Here is a 27,539-nt window from a genome sequence, read left to right as displayed (position 1 = left end):
ACACAGAAGTAGATGCTAGCATAAGATTTGTATTTTACAGTGAATTGCCAAGTGTCTGTGAGTGGATGTTGATTAGAAAGACTGAAAACAGTGAACGTAACGCCTATCTGTCGGTTGCCTTTGAAAGCTATTCACTGCTACAAAACTTGATAGATTAAGTGGATCTTAGTTCAGTTCACGTTTATAACACACTTTGCTCTTCTGATTTATGATGCAATTAGAGTTTTGTTCTGTATCAGTATTTGTGTGTTAAAAATCCATTTCATAGATAAATGCAAAACACTGTTACTACAGGATAAGCTTTAGGATCAAGTCTGTTCAACACCTTTCAAAAAAAGGCACAGAGGCCAACATTAAATGTGGGTATTTTAAATATATATAATTAATATATGTTTTAAAATTCCTGTTTGCTTGCTCAGATTCCTGTCTGCTCTCTACTATATGGGTCATATCATTTCATCTGCTCTCAAAGAGGGCTTCGCATTAATTTTAATAGGATTTTTATTTCTATACAAAGTGAGGTTTTTTCACATTTTATAGAAATAGGCTATTTCATTTCAGTTATTAATGAGATCTTTTGCTTTCAACTTTTTAACAAAATGTCTTGTGTGGACTGCTGTAGTAAACAAAAGCTATTCACTCACTGAAGCCCTAGCTCAAAAAATACTGCTTTTGTCAGTATGTTTGTACATGTGAACCCAAACCAATGCTTTTTGCTGTGTAACTGATTTCAGTCAGAATCACACAGCCACGGAGAGGACTCCAGTTTTCTGAAACATTAACTTTTCATCATGGAATAGGATCTTTGATGGATGTAGATTCACATCATCACCTCATAAAATTGTTCAGCTGATAAAATGTGAAATCTTTAACACAGCACTTTTATAGTTACTGAACTATTGAAATAAATCATCCTTAATACCGTATGTGGTGAGACTGTATAATATTTGCTGTGTTACTATATAATGCATTGGTTATGGAATTGTAAAATTACTTTTTGAATTCTAAACAAATGAGCAATTTTTCTCTCATAACAGTGTTCACTTTTTGGGTTTTTTATGCTCTGGATTTGTAGCATTTTTAACATTTAAAAAATCCTCTTACTAGATATGTGTTAGCTTCAACTTTATAACACATGGTAACAGATAAGAAAAAAGATTAAAATGCAATATTGGTATTTTAGCAGACATACAGTTACATCCCTTTCTTGATTTCTCACAGTGTGATACTGCCATTAAGTCTGTGGGAAAATGTTTCATGTAATTTCAACTATATTAAATCACCTTTTTAAAAAAATCCCCCTGGTAGAAATTATACTGATTTTAATATAAATAATAAGTTCAACACAATATATCAATTGAAGTGTCACTTTTTGTTTTAATGCACCCATTAGTGCTATGGCATTTCCTCACAGGATAATGTAATAATTTCACTCAAAAGTACCTAGCAACATAAAACTGATCTCTAAATGTAAAAAGATGAAACATTTTAAAGCATAGTGGATATATTTATAACATCTGCAGTGTGAATAGCTCCAGTGACTCGGGGGATTTCCAGTTCCCCTAAGGCTGATCTGTGCTATTTAACTCTTCTGTGTTTGGGTACTGCCATTACTATTAAACAAGAATGCTTCCCCAAATGATTAAGGAATATTTTATAGGGTATTCAGAACTAATGATTTGTTGTTCTCCTACTAGACAGGTTTTCTGTTGATATACAAGGAGGAACATATTTGAATGGCTAGTGTTGATCCTGAAACCAAAATGAGCAATAAGCCTTCCCCATCTACTAAATGGAGACAGGGCATGAGCCATATGCTGAAACAAATCTGTTCTCATAGTTAGGCTTTCTGATGCCTTAACATGCTTGTCTTAATATCCCCGAAATATTGACTTATTTTGAAAATATCACTGAAACAGCAGGCAGCATGCTTGTCCCGATGTTTGCCAATACAGGATAGAGAAGACAGCTAAATGGCAAATCCTTAGTTGCAAACTTGTTACAACTTCACTGATTTTAGTGAGGTTGTGATCATGCATTACAGCAGTTTCTACCAGCAGAGCGACTTGGCTAAGCCCAAACCAAGAGTCAGCAGCAGAAATGGGAGCAGAACTAAAGTCATTCACAAAAGCATTACGGACTGAGTAAATGGAGCGTTTCCATCCCTCCCGTTCACTTTTCCTTTCTGTCCACAGAAGTGTAGAGGCAGCTTCAGCTTCACTACTCCTTAATCTGTTTGTACTGTGAAAATGCAACAGCTTGTTTATTGTTTATTTTTATAGTACTTTAAATGAGATATAAAATACCCTACATCTTGTATTCCAGGCACTTTCGGTATTATTTTTAAAAAGAACAAAGATAAAACAATAGTACACTCACAGAAAAATTTCTTCTTTAACACAGCTACTGGAAGTGTTCTACCCAGTATGGCTTCTTTGCCATGCGCAGTCACCTCTCCTGCAAAATGGACTTTTGACTGAACAAGCAAAAAGATGGGTCACCCACTGTGCTATGATGGACAACTACCCTACTTCACTTTACATAGCAAAGGAGATATGGTGAAGAAGAGCTTTACTTGCCCTCACTTCTCCATGGGAAAGTAGGAGAATCCAGGCAATCTGCTTAGTTTTATTAGTGTTCGACATTTGGCAGGACAGGGAACCTGATTTGATCCCATGCCCCAGACTAGGGACCATGTTCTTCTACTTCATCCATCCTCTGCTTTCCAATATGCAGGAAAGAGACCAGAATGAGGAGAAAGGTGGCTTCACTGGAGCCGGTGAGCTATTTCAGTTATAAGGACAGAATTGAATCAATACCACTTTTACTAGAAGAGAATGAAACTCTCCTTTCCCTCTTTCCATTACTTTGAAAGTGGTTTGACACTGATCAATATCTTCCCTCCAGCTTCCTTGCCTGAAACTTTTGCTGCTGGGCAGCTTCCCTCCAAAGCTTTTGTTTTGTTACTCAGCTGGAAGGGGAGGAGAGGAGGGTGATCAGAACTGAAGCAAAGTAGCAGCACCAGGCTTAGAGGGAATTCATCCACCAGAGACTTGGAGGGGAGAGACTGGCAAAATAGCATTTGTGCGTCCAGAATATCTGTCAAGTGGTAGCCATACGGAGACATTATGTAAATATGTGTGAGCAACTTTGTAAACATCAGGGGACTGTATAAATCAAAGTCTTTAAAAGGACAAACTTTGCACCTCTTCATCATGCATTGATTATGTTTTGAAGTATAACACCTCATACAGAAGTGTTTTTCTTTTGCTTGTGAATATAATTAACCAGTGTTGCAATCTATTCTAGACCCTACTATTCCTCCCCTTTTCCTTCCACTAATTTCTAACAATTTCCAGAACTTGTTATTATCTTTCAAATGCTTCTTCAGTAAATTCCCTGTCTGGTATATGAATGTCCCATGAACTCAAAATCTTTTGGCTTGTAGGACCCACTGGTCCCTACATGTCTTTTAACTCAGTAGACCATCAAGGCTATATAGGAATATTTGATCCTTCTCTTACTGTGATGCAAAGGAAAGAGCAGTTCACTTACAGTTACCAATAAACATATTTGGCTGTAAAGTCAGCCTTGAGAGTAAATAGAGTAATTTGTTGCTTTGGCTAGAATTTGGAAATTGGGGAAGGGGGGTGTTTTCTTTAAATAGAGGCCATTTTCTGTCTTAGGTTATATCTGCTCTGTGCAGGTACAGAAAGACCTTTTTTTTTTTCTTTCTAATCTAATTTGGATGGGCAGAAGCCACCTCTAGTCCAGAAGTCATGTTAGTGCATTTGAGTTGATTTGTTCTGTCACACTAACATGCTAAAATGTGGCCTCTTTTGTAGCTTGGATACTTAATGCACAGAGGGCATACGGTTAGGTCTGTCTGCAACCATCTGTGTTAACATGTTGTTAGTTACCCTTATGGCTTAGCAAAACCAGTAAGGTTTAAAATATTGTCTCAAGTGCAGTATGAGTCTCCCCCTGAGAAAATGAATGATATGGGGAAAGACATATTGATGACAAATCCTCTATTGCTTCATACTTTTCTAAGAAAAAGAACCCCCAAAAGCAAGGGAGTTTTCTCCTTGTCTACATGTGGCTGATAATTATCTGAATTTGGTTGTCCTACCCATGCACTGGTGGCTGTGCTACAAGTCCAGCTTCCAGCAGACTCTCCTGTGGTCCTCCCTCCCCTGTATCACCTCCCTCAGCCAAATGGGATGCAATGTAGCATAACTCCACAATAAACAGAAAGATAAGGAATATACCACACAGCAGTACATGTCCCCTTGCCTTTTCTCAGCAGCTGCTTGTAACACCTGATTAGGATCTGCTATCAGTAAGCTGTTCAGTTTTCACATGGTGAAATGTCCACTTGTCTTTTTTCCTTCTGCAGAGACACTTGTAGGATTGAGGGGACTACTTTCTTCTGAGTAAGCCAGTATCACCTGCCTCAAAAAATTCTGTTCATGGATGCTGATATCCCAGTGCCAATTCATGGCATGAAGGTACATAGTAGTGTTAGGTTTCCTATGATCATCAGTGGATCTTTCACACCAGAAACGACAACCAATAGTTCCTTCAGCATCAAATACAGTAATTAGCACCTGTGCACATAGACTGTTTATTTGCTGAATGTGGCTAGATGAAAGGTGTTAAGATTCAAACATTACCTTTCCAGAAGCATAATTCTTCCCCTCAGAGGTGAACAAAGTGGATTACCTTTTTTTGGGGGGGTGTTTCCCCAACTCTCTTTGTAAATCTCGACAGAGATTCTGGATTCAAGGTCACTATAGGGAAGTCAGTCTATAGAAGCATCTATAGATTGCACAGCAGAGAACAGTTACTTCAGACCAAATGCAAAATTGCATTAAGTTGCTGCTTTAAATCCAATCTCAAATTGATGTAGAAATTGAGGTGCGAATTTCAATATGCCTATTTATAAGGACGTGTCTTCTTGGACGTGGATGTTTCTATATGCTTATGTTGGGTGCAAGACAGGCTGAAACTTGTAACCATGTGTTACATCAAGCTCAGGGTTGTTGAAGATGTTCTATTTACTCTTCACCTTCCCTCAAAAACTAGGCTCTTCCAGGCTTGAGAGCACGATTTTGTTTGAGAAGCACCATCTTGACTAACCTTCTTATGTAAGAAGACTGTAATCTTAACATAATTATATTAAAACTGAAGTTTTTGTTTTATTTTGCGTTTACTTTAGTGGCTTTCCTACCTGGACCTAATGATAAGATGCACAAATGACATACAAGTGTAAAGTAATGTGCTTGATAAAGAAGAGCAAAAATCATTCTTTTTCATCAAAATCAGGGAAATCACACATCAGCCTAAACATTTGCTTTTACTAAACTATGAATTAAATGGGACAATATTCTTAAGAGTTTTAAGGAAGGCATAATTGATATATTGAGATCTTTTCATCAACTACTTCCCATGGACTTCTCCAGGGGTTTTTTAACATCCAGAACCTCTGAATCACTGAGGAATAGGTCATTTTAGATCCATACCTGTCTGAATTCAAAGTTTAGACACTGGCTGTGTGAAAGGTGGAGAGAAATATTTAAGACATCTTAAAAATACTGGTAGAAACCAGGAAGACTTCTGTAAGGACAACTTATGTGCTGTCTCTTCATGTGAGAGTTCACAGAAGGATTAAGCATTATGAATTTTCTGTACTGCTTAGACAAAACATTTATTTTTAGTATGCACTCCCCTGCTGTACTAAAACTTCATTCTCTGGCTCAGGATCACACAGTATATTTGCATCCTAACTTGGGGACGGTTCCTTTTGGCTACACTGTTCTGTGAGAACCCTACCCTTCAGTTATTGGGTCCTACGCTTGGACTTTTAGTTTCCTAGTGATTTTTTTTTTTAATTTTTTTTTTTTTAAGGAAACGTTCTTAGTGATAGTCATTTTAGCCTGGGGGATTGACTATTTGCAAGCAGGTAAGGGAAGCTTCTCCTTGTATTCATCTTTGTAAAGCTATAGATACTTTTGAGCATCATCTGAACTTTCTTCAAGAGATGCTGAGTATTCATCTTAAGCAGATCATTCATCCAAAGTTTTCTGCATTTTTACCACTTTTGCCTCCGTACTAGATCAGATACCCCTTTCTCAGGACCACTTTACTGTCATTGTTCAAGTACATTATGAATACCTGCGTTGAGTACAAACACATTTGAGAAGCAACTGGAGGAAAATATATTTGAATTAGCACTCAGAGAAGGAAAACAGAGTACTAGGTTTTACCAGGATGTACTACATGTATGAACTGTGACCAACACTGCATCTGACTATTACAGAATACTAAAATAAATGGATTCTTTATCAGCAAAGGAAATCAGAAGATGAAGGAAAGATCACACAGAAAGCACTTTTCAATCATAACAGACATTGCTGGCCAAAATTATGTATCTTTTGAAAGGGAAGGAGGTATTTTCTCCCAGTATATATAGAAAAACACTCCAAATAAAGGTAATGTATTTGAGACCTGTAGCAAAGTCTGCATCTAACCAGTGTGCATCCCAGAGCATGGATACCGGGAGCTTCCTACAGAATGCCCTGCTTACGCATTTTCTCTCTGCACTCGGCCACTGCTTCAGGCTCAGGCTGCTTTTAAAATGTAGCTCCACATAAAATAATTCATTTTAAGATGACAGATATTTGGTATGACAAAGTACGCTTCTGAAAAATGACTACACTCGGTCAGCTGAGTATAGGTGAGGAGGGAAAAGCATTGCCTAATCACTAATACTTTAGGGCTGAGAATCTAGAAGGCTTTACTGTTAGAATATGATATTTGCAAAGACATAAATAATCATTGCCTAAAGTGACATTATAGAACAAGATTAAATATGCGCAATGATGGAATGACTGAATGAAAAAAAACATTCATAATAGTGCACTGATGTAGAAATAATGTAGTCACCTTTGGTCCCTTGACTTCTTAAATTATTTGTTCCATGTTTGATGCAGTTTTTTATCAGAATTCTTTGACCTTTGATATTAATCAGGCATGGGAGATACTCAGTGAATTTTGTAGGGATTTATATACTCAGTTTACATGCAGACCTATAAGAAACATCAAGATTTACAAAGCAGTTGAATCTGTTCCATGTAATGCCAAAATAATAACATAATTTAAAGATATTATGCTATAATTTCATTGTCTAGTATGCATTTTAGCTCATAATAAAAAATCTTATGGAATTACCTTTGGGAAAAATTGCAAAAGCAGCCATAAAGCTGGTTTTGCAGTCTCATCTGGACACTTAATGTTGTATAACTGCTTCATGTTACTATAGCAGTATGAAGAAGCACAAATCAGACTGTTCTGTTTATAGAAATGTAATATGCCCTTCCAAAGTCTGTAGTCTATGAACTTTTAGAAATACCCTAACAGTAACTTGAGTGCATGTGTGTACATTTGTTGAAGAGAGAGAAATAATCTAAAATTAAGACTTTGTGTACCAAATTTTAACACTAAGTAACTTTTAATGGCTATGGTATCCCAAGGGGACAACTGCATAATGGAAGGTCTGACACAGGTGCAAGTAGGTCACTTTTAATGTTAAAAAAAAAAAAAAAAAAAAAAATTGTCATTACTGATCAATTTATTATTTGTCTGTAAGATGTTTTACTGCTGAGTAGTCTGTATTTCCATATTAAAATGGCAGGCTGTTGTGCAGATTGATTATTTCATATTTACTTGTAAGTGGATGGATGGATTCCATATGTACATTTGCCTGATTTTTGGATATCTATATAGATGAAAAGACCTTGAATATTTCTGATAGACATCTGCCATATTTTGGGTACAGTTTATTTTCAGCCTTCCATTAATCACTTAAGAAAGAATGAGTTACATATATAAAACCAATCATTGTTCAGACAACAGGGCTTTTGAAAGCTAGGAGGAGGGATATGGATTGAAGTTCACTGAAATGAGTCAAACAAAAATCAAGTGCAACAGTTCAGTGACTGTTTCATGATGCTTCCAAAGGTGGTTTGTTCCTTACAGATGAAACTGCTGGGTTTGGAGTGGGAGAGTGAAATTAGGGGAATTAGAGGAGAGAAGTGATTGCTGAGAAGTAAGGGGAAAAAAGTCTAGTTTGCTTAGTGATCTACCATCAAACAAATAAGTAGCGAGGTAAGGAGGGCCTCAAAAAATTAAAATAAAATGGAATAATTAGGAAAGTAGATAGAAAGACAGAAGCACCGGTTTCAGCCTAGCTATATCTGAAAAATACAGCCATAATATTTAACCTGTGTACTAGCAGTTTGATTTCTATCCTTCTTGTACTATAAATTCTTTAGATTCCTTTGTTTCTCAGTAAAAGGTGTAGTTCTAGATTCTACATATCATTAAATTTGAGCTAAGGCAAACTGGGTAGGTTGGCGTCTGTCTTGCAAAATTACATTTATGAAGTAATAATCAAAATTCCTCCCTCTGAGACAACAACAGAAGAATATTCCACTTGACCTGAAATGTCACTCCTGGTGAAAGGTATCACTTTCAACAAGCAGTAGAGCAGTGGTACTGTTTACACTGAAATAGTTACTGCTAGTTATTTTTTACAAGAATATGTGTGATTATTATGCTCAGACTATTGGCTAATCTGCATTCAGCCTCTCCCTATATTTCTTCTGTATTTTGAGTTGTTCATAAGGTGCTTAATTATTTCTCTGACAGACGGGTACCAATTATCAGCAACTTCAATTACGTAATTACAATTAAATAGTAGGAAAGCTGGGTTGGCATTTGGGAACCCCCATTATGATCCCTTTCTTTTGTGACCTTAGGAAATCTTCTAGAAATCAGTGAAAAATGTGCTGGTTAACTCACTGGCTGTTGTGAGAGTAAATAGATTAAAAGTTGTTTCAGATGCTAGAGCAGTAAGGCCATATGAGTATTGAGAGACACACGTTGATAGAGCTCTTTTAATCTCACTGTCAAAACTAGGAGCCCAAGTTTGAAACTTGATCATGGTGAACGATAGAGTTATAAAAAGCTTCAACCTGTTGAGACTTTTTAAACAAAAGAGGCAGTCTGAATCCAACCAGAAATGTGTTGGCATCAGTCAATACCCAAGACTTTATCTTTTACTATGAATAGAATCTACTTTCTTGTTGAGAAAGCAGGTAGTCTCATCTCAGATTCCAATAAAAAGCTATTGTAAAATGAATTACAGTAGGATTTTTACTGTAGCATAATAAGTATCGTCTGTTGTACTCCTATATACTTTCTTCAGCTATAAGTACTTCATATTACCTGTTCTTTTTAAGACAAACCTTAGTGTTTCTTCTTTGTTTATGACGAGCAATATAATTTATTTGAACTCATACGTATATATGTATAGAGAGGAATACACTGCTTTATGAGATATATAGCACAGAGTATATATATACACAAATGCAATGAAATATATATGGAGAATAATTTTATATTTCAATTTATGGTGTACTAAGTGCAAGTAGATGGATTTGCAGTATTTCACAGGCTGCAAATAAAAAAAAAATTCTTTGCTGATTTGTATTTGCTTTGAAATATTTCAAAATACAGGCCCTATTTCTCAATCTCTTACGTGAATAGTCTTTTAATACAACATATTTGTAATATCAATGAACTTTTAATTTCAGCAGAAGATGTTACTTTTTATTAAAGTGTGGAGATTTTCTACAGGATTCTGTTTTCCCAGACATAAGAAATATAATTCATTTTAATTTAAACTTGGAAAACAAATTACAAATAATAACTTAAAGGAAAATATTTTATAGTTTGATATTGCAGGTAGACTCTTCCTTGTTATATTTCAATAATGATGCACTGCAAATAAACGTTTCTTTGTTATACTTCAATAATAAGTAATATGACTTACATTGCTGAAAAAAAAAAAGTTATTTCCAGTTCTTTCTCCCTCTGGGCAATTTTTCATCCTGATTACTGAATTCACTAAATGGAGCCCAATCAATTAACTCGCAATAATTGTTTTGGGATTGGATTCAGCCCCTCATCCTCAGATATATCAGAAAACTGTAACTTTTCTACTTGCTTTCCTCAGATGAACAAGTCTAATGCATCGTACTATATAAAATTCCACCTGATTTCTTCAGAGGTTATACATGTCCATCACTTTATTCTCTCAGCAGAATATTGTGCACAAAATGGTACATTCCAAATATAGCAATCAACACAAAAGTATAGGCTGTTTTTCTAAAAGTAGAGAACCTCAAAGTACTACCAATAAATGGATGCTTCACTGTGTACCCATATATTACCATGAATTTGTTTTCCTAGCTTTTTTCCAAATGGAGATGAAATTGCTGAAAAAAGTGTGTTATTAAAAGCTTTTATTCAGATCTCTTTTATCTGTGCCAGGTTAAACATGTATCTCATGGATGAACGCTTGAATAGAAGCGTATGAAAAGTCATAATTAAGTAAAATCCTTAGTAGCAAATTCTTGCTTTCATGAATTTTATTAAATTGTGCAATTTTGTATTATTTGTATAACCAGTGACAGTAGTTGCATCCATTCTATTGCTTATTATTTAAAAAATAAGAGCGTTTCTGCCAAAAGGCTTTAAAGTTCAAGGGCTGTTTCTATTTGTACTGCTTCAGAAGCAGCCAGAGAGAAGGCTGATGACTCAGGGAGCAGCAATCCCATTTCTAGTTCTCTACTGCTGAGAAGGAACAAGTAGCAGCAGGCCAATATTTATGGTAGCTCACCTTTTCTTCACTCTGCATGGCATCCTGATTGGGGACATCTGATGGGAGATGAACAGAGAGCAGGACAGGGCAGGTCCTTGGAGGCATCTTCCCAAGTTGAGGAGGTGGCAAACGACCTAACATTTGCATGCAACAACATGCAAAGGCAAGGGGAGATTTTCTGTGTGCCACGTAGGTCACAGCCAGGCCCAGAGGCATTGGGCCTGGCTGGGAAGCACATTTTGAATGCAGTTTTTAAGGAGGGCTTAGAAGTATCATGGGTTAATTCATACAGAGAGTTAAACACCTAAGGAACTGCAAGGAAAGAATCACAACAGGATTTGTCTAGGACCTGATGATGTCAGCAGTCTTTTAAGAGTAGATAAGATTGAAATACAATTACAACACATTTCACAGGCTCAGGGCAAGAAAGCTATAGCTCTTATTCATTTTTGCTCTTCTACTAAATGTGTGTATATGTATCTGTGCACATGTATATATGGACATGCAGACAAAAAACAGAAGGAACCGGGGCGGGGGGGAGAACAAAACAAAACAAAATTTAAACTGTTTAGGATTTTCTGTTGTTGCCATTTTCCCAGAGAAGTAGTTATTCTCATTTACTCTACTGGATGATAAGTGAACATTTGAAAAAACAACTGCTGTCAAACAAAGGAGCCTGTAGTTGGCAATGTGGGAATATAAAGAAAGATGCTCTGTTTTTTAGAAGTGTTGAACTACGAGAATTGTGGCAGATTTCAGAAGAAACTTTTCTGACAATCAGGCCACCTCAACTGAAATTCCTAGATATTGATATCTGCGACCCAGTTCAGACATCTACATCTGAAAATGCAGTTTAAGCACTGGTGGTTCTTCACATGCTGTTTATCCTCATCAGAAAATCTTTTTCTTTTTTGATGGTTTCAGGACTTTTAAGTTGTATGATCAATCTCTTCAGTAAGATGAATCTAGGCAGGTCTAAATCATACCCTGATACTTAATTTATCCAGGTTTTGGTGGATTGGTGCGTAGCAGATTCAGATGGCCAGGAAACTGCCTGGAAAGTACATTAAACTACTTCACACTGAGAAAACAGTTTTTATAGACTTGTTTTTTGAATAATCTCTCTCATTCTTATTTCAATAAAGACTAGTCTTACCCTGCAGGCAGTAAGAAGCATTATTTAACACCAAGTGATTCACAATGTATTACTACTGTACTACACAGTTGCACATTTCTGAGAAAAAATGAACTTAATAATAGTTTTATTACCTTAATCCTATTATAAATGAATTCATAAATTAGAGCATTGCTCCTGCTTTGGAATGTGTTTGAGAATGGTTAAGAGAGTCTAATTCTAAAAATTAATGAAAAACAAAAAGAAGTGTTTCTACTCAGATATTTTAAAAGAGAAAATATGAATGAAATTACTTATTTCTTTCTTTGAAGTTGTAGTCTTCTTGCAAAATCTTTCTCTGACTTGAAACCTTAGTTCCTAAAAAATTATGTAGAGGATTTTTGCTATAAGTCTTTCTGGCTCATTATGAAAAGGAAGTTAATAAGTTAGAATTGAGGTTTTGTTTATTTTCCCTTAGTAGTTATGGAGAGAAACTGAAAGTTTAATATTTAATGTTTTCTGATTATCTTATTTAATATCTGTTTTAATATTTGATAAATATTTTACATTTAAATAATATTTTTCATTCCCAAAACTTGCAAAAGTAGCAGAAGAAAAAAAGGAGGAAATGAAAGGAATTAATTTCAAATCTCTAGATTCCTATCCCAAATGTATTCCTTTAATATAAATTTATCCTCTAGTCATCCTAAGTAGTTAGCACTTTTCAAGACAAAGTTGAAACCCTGTGGTTCCAACCCTGTGGAAGGTTTAAAAGCAGACAGAAGTACCAAACTCACTCTTTAAGCTGGCTTCCAAGAAAAACTCCATAGTGGGCAGTTCCTAATGGAGGGCATTTATGTAAGAACTCACCTATTCCGAAATTTTCACCCATGTCTGTCTGCCTAAATATAATAGTAGGATGGAAAGCTCTTCAAAAATAATTCTACTAAGCTTGTACAGAAGTTAAGCCACAGAGAACTGTTTAAGACCTTAGAGTAAGTCATAAATTGGATTTCTATATTGTCTGAACTTCACGTTCTTCTATAAAGACCTGAATTGCACTCTGATTTTTCATACAGCTGTATATGCATATGACTCCTCTCACATGTTTTGTTTTTTTTTTCCAAATAATAAACTTCCCATTTCTGAAACATTGCTTTACAATGACAACAGAGAGCAACCTGGGTAATTTATATGTATAGTAGTTTCATGACAATTAAAATGAGTTCCTGACTGGTATGCTTTGGGGAAATCATTAATCTTCCTTGAATTACCATATCTTTAAATGTGTAAATGTCCATCAGGTACATGAAATGAGTCATGTAACATGATATTTTTAACAAAGTAAGGGGAGCATATTCTATGAGTAATGAAGAATGCAAATGTACTGCATATTTACCTACCGTAGTACTATGATTATGTCCTTGCAATAAATGTTGGGATTTTCTAAGACCCTATCTATTTCTGCAGATATTTTTTTATTTTAGTTGCTAATTTCTCTTAGCACCAAGAATGTGATCTCGGTTTCAGCTAGCAGTCAGCTGCTTCAGCTTGTTTTGTGGAAGATCAGCTGCCACTAAACACTCAATAACTATATTCCATTTAATGTCTGTCAGCTTTTCATGTGTTTGACACCAATTAGGTGTTTGTCATTCAACAGCAGGATAGAATATAGAAAGCGTCTCTGAAAGTGTTATCGTAAATTTAGAATTGAAAGCTTAGACATTTTTCTTCAATCACCACAGCTGTCATCCTGCGATTCTCAGAAACACCATGTTTGTCAATTGCCAACAAGAGGAGGATGGGAACAACCTTCAGGTAGCTTAGCGATACCTTATTTCTTGTCTTCTATGCAAAGACACGCATTAAAGACCAAGCTGTTATACTAAAGTTAGCTCTAAAATTAATATAAAAAACATGCATTACTAATGTCATGGTGTTTTATCAGGTGTCATATCAGATAGTGTTTTAATTTAATCAATAATTAGAATTAGCATTTTTTGATGCCACACGTTTTAATTTGTTTCCTTAGCCTCCTAAAAGTAGCAGGACATTAAAAAATAAATAGAAAAAATGGACAGGTTAGTGATCTACAGCTGTTCCTGGAAGGGACAGATTCACGAGAAAGGCTGGGCTGGGATTAACTGGAGTGATTCTCCTCTAAAATTATTATGACTATATGATAAGGTACTGGATTGCGAGGGTGTGAAGGTGTGGTATGCAGTGGAAGTGTAATAGACTTAAAGGAGGAAAGCAGGACTCAATAAGTGCATGTATGTCAAAAGCATCTCATGACAGTCCCATAGTTTATGACCATACTTCAATGATGTATGTAAAATGTAGAAGTTGATTCAAAATGATCTGAAGATTGCTTACAGAACCCTTTAATGGTGATTTATTTTGTTGTGGTACATTGTAATAAAGAATAACAAAAGCTTCCTGGAGCATGAATGATCTAAGTATTATAAATGTTAGCCAGAAGGAAGATACATCACCAACACAATATTTGCACACAAATTCCTGAAATGCCACTAGGGACTCTAATTAAAAAGTATCACATAAAAAGGAGAAAAAACCCCTATGACTAATTATTAATCTCCAGAACTAAACCAATTCAATTAGTTGAAGAATAAAGGTCATTGTCAAAGCTAACTGAAAAGGTACAACTTCTGTCAATACTTATTGGATTAGACTTTCCTGTTTTCTCCAAGCATTGGGTACTGCAGAGTGCTGCCTTATCTTCCTATAGCTATTCACTAGGTGGATCTACAAGGTATCTTTGTACCCATTTAAAGCTATATCGTAGCACACTTTAACCTTCAGTCTAACACTGAGTCCATACGATAGCCAGGCCACTGACCAGTGAGCGGAGGGTACGACAGTGCCCGTGACGTGTGAGGCATATGTTGCTCTTGAGACAGATAACCTCTTTACTCCCCTTTTCCTATCTGTATTTAAAATAAGTGTAAGGCCATGTAACACTTCAGCACCAAAGCAAATTTCAGACAGCACAGACTGTTAGGAATAATATTTTCAGTGTAATTGAAATAAACTTTAGGTTAAAAAACCTGTCTCTTATTATTCTTTCTGCAATATTATTTTCAATTAGGTTAATACACACTGAGGCATTTTACCTGTCACATTTAAATGAATGTAGTAAACCATATGCTGGTTATTTTTCTGAATAGCTATTTTGTGTAAAATCTATTTTAACAAGAAAACACAACTGTTATAATTTACAGTAAACGTTCATAATGTATAGCTACTTGGGGCCTGTCCTGCATTTTTTGCCAATTCCCATTTCCCCATGAAGAATCCTTGATGATAATTTTCATTGTTAAAGACCCCAGGAATTTAGAATACATAAGAAATGCGGAATGAGTCCTTCATATTGTTATCAGCAAAACAATAATCTTCAGATAATATTAATAAATTACTGTTTTTCAAAGAATATAAAGGTCAGCTTCTACCTGTCTGTTTTTTACAGAGTGAAATTGTCCACTTGCTACTGTTAGTTTAATAAGACCTATTAATAATGAAGAACCTTTTGTGAGGAGAAAAAAAATTAAATGTCAAAGGATTTTCCGTCTCCTTTTCAGATGATGCACAAATTTATGCATTCACAAAATTGCATTCTGAAAATGAGATATTTACTGCTGTAAAATATTAATTGTCTGTTGGTTTTGATTTGGGTTTTCATTTTGTTTTTGTTTTTTACTAGCACATATATAGTAATTGAAAGACATCTTTGCTTTAAGCAAATCCCTTAGGCAAACTGCTGTGTCACAGTGGCCAACTACTATAATAGCTGTGAAGGAATCTACCTTCTGGGCAATTCATTTGTAGGAAAATCACCTCTTGGCTTCTTCTGCAACCTTTAATCTTTCCTTGGTCACAGGCTAGCATAGAAAAATAGCTCAGCAAAGGTAATTGGTTTTGCTAGGCTCTCCCAGCTGGAACACAGACTGCCACTGAGACTTTCAGCCATGCAGAGCGCGGGCCACCGAGCGCCGCAGTCCAGGAGCAACACGGGTGAAGCCACCTCTGTCAGCTGTCAGTTCCCCTTGACGGGGACAAATTGGACAACATCGTGATCCTAAATTACCATACTGGAAGTTTGCAGAGAGCAATGTGAGCAAATAGGCTCCAGTCCTTTCACAAGAGTTGGCGGCAGGTGTCAGAGCTGGGCCACCTGGGGACGGCAGAGCTCTACCGAACCCTCCGGGGGACCCTCTCTTCCACAGTAAAGAAGTGGCATCCCAGGGGAGAAATGGCCTGGGCAACCTCCATATATATGGAAGCAGACAGCCAGTCTGACAAATAATTGAATCTTACGCCCTGCCTCTCTGTGGAAGACATTACTCATTTTTCTGTCAGACTTTGCTACAAATTTGAACCATTTCAACTGACTTGACTCCCATTGTCCAGTTAGGTCTTTTAATCATTTTCTATTCCCCTGTCTGTCGTCTCCAATAAAGCAAACAGAATTTGTACCTTTACAATTCCTTCTCCATCATCCTCCTAAAATGCAGCTTAATTAACATTAATGTTTTCACACTTGCCTTCATATTTTTAGAAGTCAGGCCTAAAGGTGGAAAGTGAGTGTCAAGCGCCACTGAATGCAGCACTGCAAGACAGTATAAAACAGTACCCATTTCAGAGTACTGGAGAGCTAAACCTTAACATAGTCTGAAATATGTGTACAGGCAAAAAAATTGCTAGGAACATCTCATAAAGACTTTTCAAGAATCAGGTTTTTCAATCTCTTATGCTGTTACAGATTTCAGAAGAATAAATTCTTGCTGTGCTGATTTCTCTACAGTGGTACCCCAAAAATGGATATTTGTCATACTTGACTAAAGTTTTGTATAAATTAATTGGTTATTGCATGTAGCAAAAATATATTCCATGAAGCTTAATATATAAGGAAAGTAAAGTGAAGCACTTCTGCTCCTCTTCAGCAGCATCAATCATTTTTGAAGGAATTTGCTTATAGTTTTTGCATGACACAGTGCATTTTCTATCAGGCTATTTGGAGAAGGCTCCACAAATTTCTATATGTCATAAATCTAACTATTGATTTGTGTTCCCTGGGCTTGCTGACTGTAACTCTTCATCTGTGCATTCAGTCTGTAGTAGTTCAAATGCTAAGCAAAAATTACTCTGCTGTTTTATTTACTGCCCTGCTGCTAAATGCTCAACCATCTTTATGGTTTTGTTCTACCAAAGTAAATGATGAGATTAACCAATGTTAGTTACGTAGTACAGTAAAACCTCCACAGAAACCGCTTGTCCCTGGAACAGTGGAATTCTTCCAGCCAAACAAATGACCATTTGGGATACTAAGCTTTCTCCTGACATTCTCAGTTTTATGGGTCAAAATCCTTGAAAGGCCATGAAACTCAAGCTCTTCAAGGAAAAATGCACATCTTTGTCTTTATAGATGTGGGGATCTTCCCACAATATCTACAAAATCAAGTAAAAAGCAAGCCAGATATGGGATCATTTTTTCTTATTTTTCCTTATATGGGGAAAAAAAACCCCAAACCTTCTTTAAAAATTATTTTCAAAGCAACTCTTTCCTTTTTCTTAAAAAGATATTTTTTCAATGTAAATAACTACTTATGTATAAAGAAACTTGCAATGGATAATCACATGGGCAGGATTTGGAGGGGGAACTATTTTCAATTTTACTTTTCATGCACTTGTAACTTCTTTCATGTTAAATTTATTTCATAGTGCTTCTGCATAGATTTTGTTTTGACAGGTATACTCTAAGCAAGTTAATTCTTTAAATTTTTAAATTTAAATCCACATTTTAAATGTTAAATATGTGTTTCTTTTACTGTGGCTGAAAAATGAAAAAAAAAAGGAAAATGTGAACTTTTTTCTGTGAAGGAAGGTGTTCTGTATGGAGTATAGGTCTCATAGGGAAGCAGTATTCTGTCAGCTGGTCTGTTATTCTAATTTACCTCTGTTTGGGATTTCTAACAGCCTGGAAATACAGATAAGAATGGTGAAAAATGAGGCTTTAGTTCTCTGACACATTTAATCCACACCAAATTTCCACTATTTGAGTAAAATATTAAATATTAGATTGCTCTTACATCTTGTGTAATATTTCCTAATACAGAGAACAGGAAACCTAACTCAGAAAAAAGTAAGATCTAATTTAAAACTGATTCTTTATTTATTACTTATTTATTTTTGATTGCTTACTTATACTGGACTGGGGACTGCAAAAGTTTGTGTAGTTTAGATCACTTTTTTTTCAGTCCATCTGGAATCATGAAGTCAGTACAACCTCACAATATAGCCTATTTGTGTTAAAGGACCTGAAAAAAGATTTTTTTCATAGCCAAAATTTTTCCTCTCTCAACAGAGATACAGCTAAGCCTACATGCATAAAACCTGGCTTAATATATAATGACTCAAATACTTGAATGGTTGCTATAATAATGACATAAAGTCAATTTTTACAGAATTTCTTTTCAGTTCACAAGCCAAAACTGTTCTGGAGCTGGAATCTAATTTAGATCCTATTTTAAAAATCTATTTCTAAGCTTTCCTGCAGGGTTTCTATTTAACATTTTCTAATCCAGATTCTTTTCAGTGTTGATTAATAGTAGCATTTTCAATGTTTTCCCATTATCTTCTAACTTCAGATTCTCAAAATACTACTTCAACCAGTACAGCATTTGTCCCTTGAGCATTTAATTTGGGAAGACCTTTCCTTCGTGTTGCCTAGATTTTATTCCCTGCTCTCAGTTCAGGTTACCTGTGTGCAGCCTAATGCTGAGAAAATCCTGTTCATCATTGGCTTCCTTGTATTCCAAACCTTTGAACAAAAGGAATTTAAGAATAAAATTGTCACAATTTCTACTGTGTTTTTGTGAACCACAATTTCAAAGATTTACAATCATGGACAAATTTCAGTAGATTTTAAAGGGGAGTCCAAAGGTCATAGAACACTAGAATCCTTTAGGTTGGAAAAGACCTTTAAGATCATCAAGTCCAACCGTTAACCTAACACTACCAAGACCACCACTAGACCATGTCCCTAAGCACTGGGTCTACACATCTTTTAAATACCTCCAGGGATGGTTACTCAACCACTTCCCTGGGCAGTCTGTTCCAATGCTTGACAAACCTTTTGGTGAAGAAATTTTTCCTAATATTCAATCTAAATATCCCCTGGTGCAAATTGAGGCCGTTTCCTCCCGTCCTGTGGCTTGTTACTTGGCTACAACCACCTTGCTACAACCTCCTTTCAGGTAGTTGTAGAGAGCAATAAGATCTCCCCTCAGCCTCCTTTTCTCCAGGCTAAACAACCCCAGTTCCCTCAGCCGATCCTCATAAGACTTCTGCTCTAGACCCTTCACCAGACCCTTCACCAGACTTCTGCTCTAGACCCTTTGTTGCCCTTCTCTGGACATGTTCCAGCACCTCAATGTCTCTCTTGTAGTAGGGGGCCCAAAACTGAACACAGTATTCGAGGTGTGGCCTCACCAGTGCTGAGTACAGGGGCACGATCACTTCCCTAGTCCTGCTGGCCACGCTATTTTTGATACAAGCCAGGATGCCATTGGCTTTCTTGGCCACCTGGGCACACTGCTGGCTCATATTCAGGCGGCTGTCAACCAACACCCCCAGGTCCTTCTCTGCCAGGCAGCTTTCCAGCCACTCTTCCCCAAGCCTGTAGTCTTGCACGGGGTTGCTGTGACCCAAGTGCAGGACCTTGCACTTAGCCTTGTTGAACCCCATACAACTGACCTCGGCCCATCGATCCAGCCTGCCCAGATCCCTCTGCAGAGCCTTCCTCCCCTCCAGCAGATCAACACTCCCGCACAACTTGGTGTCATCTGCAAATTTACTGAGGGTGCACTCGATCCCCTCATCCAGATCATTGATAAAGATATTAAACAAGACTGGCCCCAAAACTGAGCCCTGGGGAACACCACTTGTGACCGGCCGCCAACTGGATTTAACTCCGTTCACCACAGCTCTTTAGGTCCAGCCATCCAATCAGTTTTTTACCCAGGGAAGTATATGCCCGTCCAAGCCATGAGCAGCCAAACAGTTTTTCCAGGAGCATGCTGGGGGAAATGGTGTCAAAGGCTTTACTAAAGTCCAGGTAGAGAACATCCACAGCCTTTCCCTCATCCACTAGGCGGGTCACCTCTTTGTAGAAGGAGATCAGGTTGGTCAAGAAGGACATGCCTTTCATAAACCCATGTTGACTGGGCCTGATCACCTGGTTGTCCTGTACATGCCATGTGATGGCACTCAAGATGGTCTGCTCCATAACCTTCCCCGGTACTGAGGTCACACTGACAGGCCTGTAGTTCCCCGGATCCTCCTTCTGGCCCTTCTTGAAGATGGGCATCACATTTGCTAACCTCCAGTCAACTGGGACGTCCCTGGTCAGCTGGGACTACCAATAAACGATGGCAAGTGGCTTGGTGAGCACTTCCGCCAGCTCCCTCAGCATCCTTGGTTGGATCCCATCTGGCCCCATAGACCTGTGTGTGTTTAAGTGGTGTAGCAGGTCACTAACCACTTCCCCTTGGATTATGGGGGCTTCATTCTGCTCCCCATCCTTGTCTTCCAGCTCAGGGGGCTGGGTACCTGGAGAACAACTGGTCTTACTATTAAAGACTGTGGCAAAGAAGGCATTAAGTACCTCAGCCTTTTCCTCATCCTTTGTCACCATGGTTCCCCCCATGTCCAACAAAGGATGGAGATTCTCCTTAGCTCTCCTTTTGTTGCTAACGTATTTATAGAAATATTTTTTATTGTCTTTTATGGCAGTAGCCAGATTAAGTTCTAGTTGGCCTTTGGCCCTTCTAATTTTCTCCCTGCATACCCTCATGACATCCTTGTAGTCCTCCTGAGATGCCTGCCCCTTCTTCCAAAGGTCATAAACTCTCTTTTATCCCTGAGTTCCAGCCAAATCTCTCTGTTCAGCCAGGCCGGTCTTTTTCCCCGCTGGCTTGTCTTTTGGCACATAGGGGACAGCCTGCTCCAGTCTGCTCAAGTAGTGGGCAAATACCTGCTAAATTTCAAGTCGCAGTTTCAAAGCTGACATAGCTTGACAAAGGTCTTCAGGAACATTTTAAGCCAGGAAAACAAAGTATATTTTTCTAGCAATAGGAATAACAGCAATACTTTTCCACAGAGCAGGGTAAATGATGAGAAATCTTAGTTCGAACACCTTTGGATTTGTAAAATTAGTGTCATGACTGAAAACAGGATACCACAATGGGAATAATAACAACTGGTAGCTTTGTCATAGATGAATTTGCAAGTTAACTGGTCTGCTTTTATGTATAACACAATAACTAACTTGTGTATATAGGGGTATTATCAGAAAAATGACTTCTTTCTCTTTCTCACCCATCTCCTCCCCTTCCTATGGAAGAGACCTCATGTAGTACTTGGACTGTTTTCTACTGTTTGTCACAGCACTGTTTCCAAACCTCCCATTGTACTACAGCCCAAAGGAAATTAATATCTCAAAAAGACAATTAAGTATGCTGCATTGAAAGCACATATAAATGTGTTTTTCAAGGTTATCTAAAAGTTTGTTGAGCTGTAACCCTTTTCATTTATTCAGTACTTTATTTTTTATTAGGAAATGGCACAATCTTCTACTGTAAGGTCATGTTGGACTTTTTGCTCATTTGAAAAATGAATAATTAAAGTTGCTGTCCAAAGCACAAATATACAGCTTCATTTAAGTACTGGTAGAGATACTGGTAAGGGGACAGATGTAACTAAATTTTCTAATTTATTTATAAGTGTAGCTCATTGAAAAAAATTATTCAAGAAAATTTACAATATTGTGATGATTATATGTGGTGCAACATTGACCATCTCCATGAATAACAGAGATAATTGAATATATTATACAAGCTATTTTATATGAACACTTATAACACAGACAGTGACAAATTAGAAAGTAATGTATTTTACAAGTTCCTCTTTGAGAAAGGCCAGACAAAATGAATTGATTTAGCAAGTAGCAAACTTTTCCCTTGGAATCAATTCCTGTTTTTTTAAGATAAATGGTGAAAATGCTGTACAAATTCCTGAGAGGAAAAGGGATATTAACAATTCTCCTGAAGCAGACTGCAGCTACATTTTTCAGGCTTGGAGGTCACTCTAGGTACAGCTGCCAAGGTACAAGATATCTTGACTGTCAGGCTTTCAGTTCTTTTCCAAAAAGAATGTTTTTTCAGTAATATTTGTCAGTAAGCCAGAGAAAGCTCATCTGTTTGAGAGAGAAATCAGTTACCCTCACTTAGGGTCAACTAAACTTTGGAATTTGCCTGCAGCCAAAGGTCCAAACCTAATTTACTGAAAGCTTTTTATCAAGCGGTGGAGTATGAGGCCATAATAACTTATTGTATTTAGATCCTTTATGGTAAACAAGTAGATGTTCACCACTGTCTAGCTTTTCAATGACAGTAAATTCTAACTTTTCTGCTCACAAGGTTCCTGCTTACAGTAAAAAATTGGTACCTTATTTATTTCTAAATATATTTCTATACATTACAGGAATCAGTCTAAATAAGAGTTATCACCATGACTAGGGTTTATGTTAACCTCTTAGCTTTGTGAACTTGGTCTGTTCTGCAAATGTCTGTTATGGTTGCAATGACTGGTATTAAAGATGGAGAAACTGTTAGAAAGAGAGTGATGTAGAGATAGATTTTCTTATTTTCCAGTTTCTTTCTTCCTGTATACAAAAAAAAACATTGATCAAGGAGAAAGACTGGATGTCAGACTGATATTTTCAATTGAGACCATGGTAAACCAAACAAGAAAATACATGTGATTTTCTGATCAGTGTTTATAAAAATATCGTGCTCGAACTTTTACTTCCAAATAAGACCGTAGCTTTGTCTGACCTCAAAACTGGTAACACAGGCTTTCCCATGGTGTAAGTGTTGGTAATAACATGCCTCAAATGTGATTTAGACCCGTTGTAGGGGCTTGAAACTCTTCAGCTGACCCTTATCTTTCTAAAGAGATTACTTACAAAGAATTTGGTGCTGCAGGGTGCTAACCACATTTCTTCTCTCCAGGAAAACAATCACAGAAATGCATAAATTAAAAGGCAATTATTTTCATTAAAGTCTGTGCACTTAAAAATCAGTTGAATGAACTGTGTTTAAACTTAGACAAAACTTAAAGTTAGAATAGCATCAGCGTAAGAAGAGCTTGGCAGAGTCAAATCCATGGTTAGCCATTAGACCTAATTTATGGTGTTGTCTTGGGTTTATCTTGAAAACTATCAGTGATAAAGATGACAGGTGTAAGGTGAACACCAGTGAAAATCAACAACTCAGAGACTACTTGTCATTAGCATGTGGTGTCACTGTATTATGGCATAAAAAATTAGGGAAGATTGCAAGACACATTGATTATAAAAAACCTCTTATTTAAACTAGGTCTGATGTTGCTTCCAGTGTACCCAGAAATGTGCATTAGTCATCATTATAAAATCAGCCTTTCCCCACAATTACCACAGAGTGATACATGGATACTGCAGTTGTTTCATGGACGCACAAAAGCCTTTGCTCTGCAAACCATACATTCTGTTGCTGAGTTGAAAAACATAAATAAATCCTGCAGCTCTCTGAGCACTTGGCTGTGCCAGAGATGAGGTAGTGGCTGGATTGCTGTGGAAATTTATGGGTCTCCAAAAAACCATGTTAAAAATGTACTATACTGATAAGCAGAGTCAAAGTTGCTCTGCAACAGTAAAAATCAAATTAGGCAATGGTATTATTGTGGGTTAGTATTGTGCTGTTGCTGGTACAGAAATGGTGTCTAACTCATAGATGATTCCTCCTATTAGAGAATGTAATAAAATATTCAGGCCCTGTACAGCTGTGTTATGTGGGGCTAGGGAGAAGAGGAAGAAATACTTCCAGAATAGCTCCTGGCTGTTTTGTGAGCCACTCTGATAGCCTAAGTGCTTAGAAAGAAGTATTGTCAGCTGTGGAAAAGGCATGAGAGATTACTAGGTGTTTCTGAAGTGCTATTGTATCATGAGGTCTGAAGATTTTCTTCTACTGTACTTTTTTCTGCTTCTAAACTTCCCTTTTCAGTGCAACCAATTGTTACTTGTGGAAGGTTCACAGAAATCCCTCACCATCAAAATTACTTGCAGCATTTGGTAGCACTAAAAGACTTAACAACAATGATCATGCTTTCATAAATACAGGGATAAATAAAATAATGTGTACAAATATATATATTCCAGTTTAACAGAAGTTCACTGAAAATAATAGATATTTTTCATTGCGCTCTATAAAAAATGTCACTCTGGTATTTGTGGTATTGTCACTAACAGTTTTCACAACCTCAGAACTTCATGCCAATGTCGTGTCAGTCTGTGCCAAAGGGACCCTCTGTCTAGATAAGGCTTTACTCCGTTTCATGTTCTTGCAGACCAAAAATCTTTTTTCTTAAAACTTGATTAAACACAGTTCCATCTGGTGGGACTGGGGAAGGTCATGTGCACACCATTTCTCAGTTCTCAGCAGCTGAGGACGATTGTTGGAATCCAATGCTGATAATCTCGTATTTGGCACAACCTTAAGCAGCTCTGGTGTCTTTGACAACAGATTCTTCAAGGAGATGAATCTGCCTCACCACTTTTTTTTCTTTTTTTTCTTTTTTTTTTTCCCCTTTAATTGCATCAGAATTGCTAAAGGCAGCTTGAAGGCTTAGTTTTCCAACAATTTTTCCTTTAATCATGCAATTTGTAAATCACCTACTTTTTTATTTCTCTGTTGTTTTACTCATCTTATGAACTACTTCTTATAACCTTAATTTTACAAATCACAGATAAAAACCCCTTCATTTCATTATTAAAATGTAATAATCAAAATTAACTTGGAATTTTATGAGGTAGGAGTATATGAATGAAACATTATTTTAAGGCTGAATTATAGATAAAAGGCAAAAAAACCACCCAAAGAAAATGTAAACTTGTTATAGTTAGTCATCCCCCATGGCTTTGTATTTTTGTATCACTGTATTGGCATTTGCTTCTGTTAAAAAGGTGTCTAAGAAGAAAATATGGATATGGGAATGACAAGATCCTTTCTCAGATTGAGAAATTCTGAAGATTAATTCAAACCCCTGAATGATTTCTCTTTCCCACAAAGGGGCTTGTGTTTTGGATAGGCAAATAACCCTTCTGCAATGGAAACGGAACCCCACAAAGCTCTGCTCTAAGTGTCAGGCTGGCTGGCATTTTGCATACACTTGACTTTTTTATGGGAAAGTCCTTCTCTGAACAACTGTCATTTCCTTAGATTCCATCCCAAACTTATCGCAGACAATCTAGTCTGTCTAGTGTTTATTCCTAAGCTTTTTTTTTTTTTTTTTTTACCATTTTTCAGCATACCATGCTAAAATTGTAACCCATTACTCTGGCAAATTGATTACATATTCCAAAAGCTATTACTAAAATTGTAACACATCTTATCATATGTTTCCTGTCCTTGACACAGGTCCTCTTCCATAATGCAATATGCACTTTTAAGAACATAAAAATGTGCTTTGATGTCAGTATTTAGTTAGTAGTCTTGGCTTTTTGCAATAGTCTCTGTTCAGCTGCCTATCAGAGATATCATAATAATATATTCTTACAAAATTTCAGATTGTTCACCGTAAGGATTTGCAGGTCACATCTACTTTTCAGACTTGTTAAACCCATCTTTCAGTGAGCATCAATTATATCTCTTGTTCCATTTCAAGGTAAAATAACTGACAGTGTAAAGTATTTTCAATATTTTGTCTGCTTCTCAGGAAAACACAGTTTCTTTACAGTCTGTTACAGAATATTTTACTAATCTTAATATCTATTAAGTTCAGGACTTCTTGATACTAGCATATGTAAAGATGCAATAATATGGAATTTATAATTGGTACTTGCATATGTTGTGTCATTTTCCCTGTCGGGCTTACTTTATTGTTTATTCATACATTTATCCATAAATTTAAACATTCCTATGTACTAAAACATTGACGTAAAGCTTCCCCTCTCCCCCTGTTCTGTAATGTGAGATGAACAATCTGCTCCCGCTCTGAACCTCTATAAGTTAAAATTGGAGAGAAAGTAATTGGTAAAGCCTTGCATGTTCCTCCATTTCTGCTGGAGAAATTCCTTCCCTCTTCTACCACAAACTAAAACTTTCTGTTTCCATCTAAAAATATTTTCCCAAGGTTCTTCCTTCAGGTCATTTCTTTTAAACTTGAAGGTGTCTGATGTCTTCTTGACATCCCTCAATCCACTGGAAACTGTGGTTGATGTTACTGGTCCTTCCTTTGATCTCTGGTAGTTGTGGAGGAGAGTTTTATAGATTCACAGCCTTCTCAGATATTACTGTATTAATAAGGACTTTATCTGTGGCCACTGAGAAACCTTCAGCAGCTGCATTTTAATTTCTTCACAAATTTCTGAACTCTTGCTTTAAATTATCTCAGTCATTTCATTTCATGTTTGCGATCAATTTCATTTTTGTTCTATCTTGGTCTAATAGGAATTGTCATTTCCAATTTCCCCTCTTCATCTCATGCCAACATTGTTGTCTACTGTCAGATCAGCAACACTCTAGTTTTTTCCCAGCTTTAGATGACGGGGGGATTTTTTCTGTTTTTTGTTCGGGAATTTCTTCTCCTAGTATAGGAGTAAAGATACTTAGGGCTCACATAAATTCTAATACCCTGTTAAATTGCTGAGAATGCACACCAGGTTCCAGGGCATGGTAGGAACAAAACAAGAGGCAGATTTCTACTGCCAGTTCTATACCCTCCTCCCAAGAAGAAAATTGCAAATATTGTCTCTCTTGACTTCTTTACTAACCTATGTGTGCAATTTGGGATTTTATAATACATCTACCAAGTTAGCTGCATTCCTCAGTCAAATGCAGTTACAGAGTTTTTCTTTGCTTGTATTTTTTCTTCTCCTTCTGTCTTTCATTCTGAGATCCTCACAGGCTTTATTAGTATTTCTATTGACTGGCAGGTGCCTACTAACTTGATTTTCCAATGTATTCATCTCTGCAATCCTTGCTTTAAAAAGATAGGCACAGCAGACAAATGGAGTGTGGTTTATTATTCTTATGTATATATATGTATGTATATTATTATTATGTATATATATAAGACACAAGAAGTTGATTCACCAAGATCACTTTCAAAGTCCATGACAATGAATTTAATCTTTATTTCCCAGTGCTTGGGATACCAGTTCCTACTGGTCAAAGAAACAATCAGGAATATTCTGTATTAGTGTCATTTCTGGTACCTCTTTTATGCTTATCTCCACACAAACAGGAAGGAGATTTTTGTTTATGTCTGCTTTATGTGTTTCCATGGCTTGTGTCCTGATGCCAGAGCAGAGCAGATTCCCTTTAGTTTGTGTTGTGCTCCATTTACATCTGACTGGTAAAGAGCAGAATTACTCTGAGTGTATGGTTTATTGGGAGAGAAGCTTTTCAATGCCTGAAGCACACTGAATCTCTGAAACATCGAAGTAGATGGTACAATAAAAACTGGGAGAAAACCTATGTCAAGCTGGAATAGGAAGTAATGACAATGTGAAGAGAGGTTGGGAAGTTGAGCTGTATAATTAAGCAGTATCTTATGCATGCAGTGTGAAGCTGAGATTAT

General features: G+C 36.8%; 1 protein-coding gene across 4 annotated transcripts in view; it reads left to right on the top strand.

The window, feature by feature from the left end:
- The window catches only part of KCNIP4 (potassium voltage-gated channel interacting protein 4), a 360,997-nt gene that overhangs the window by 236,682 nt on the left and 96,776 nt on the right, over nt 1-27,539 (top strand). The gene's annotated exons all lie outside the window — the stretch shown is intronic.

The sequence above is a fragment of the Mycteria americana genome, chromosome 4 (genome assembly GCF_035582795.1).
Source record: "Mycteria americana isolate JAX WOST 10 ecotype Jacksonville Zoo and Gardens chromosome 4, USCA_MyAme_1.0, whole genome shotgun sequence".
In the NCBI taxonomy this organism is placed as follows: domain Eukaryota; kingdom Metazoa; phylum Chordata; class Aves; order Ciconiiformes; family Ciconiidae; genus Mycteria; species Mycteria americana.
The sequence above is the reverse complement of the archived record's forward strand: the minus strand, read 5'-3'. Positions and strand labels throughout refer to the sequence as shown.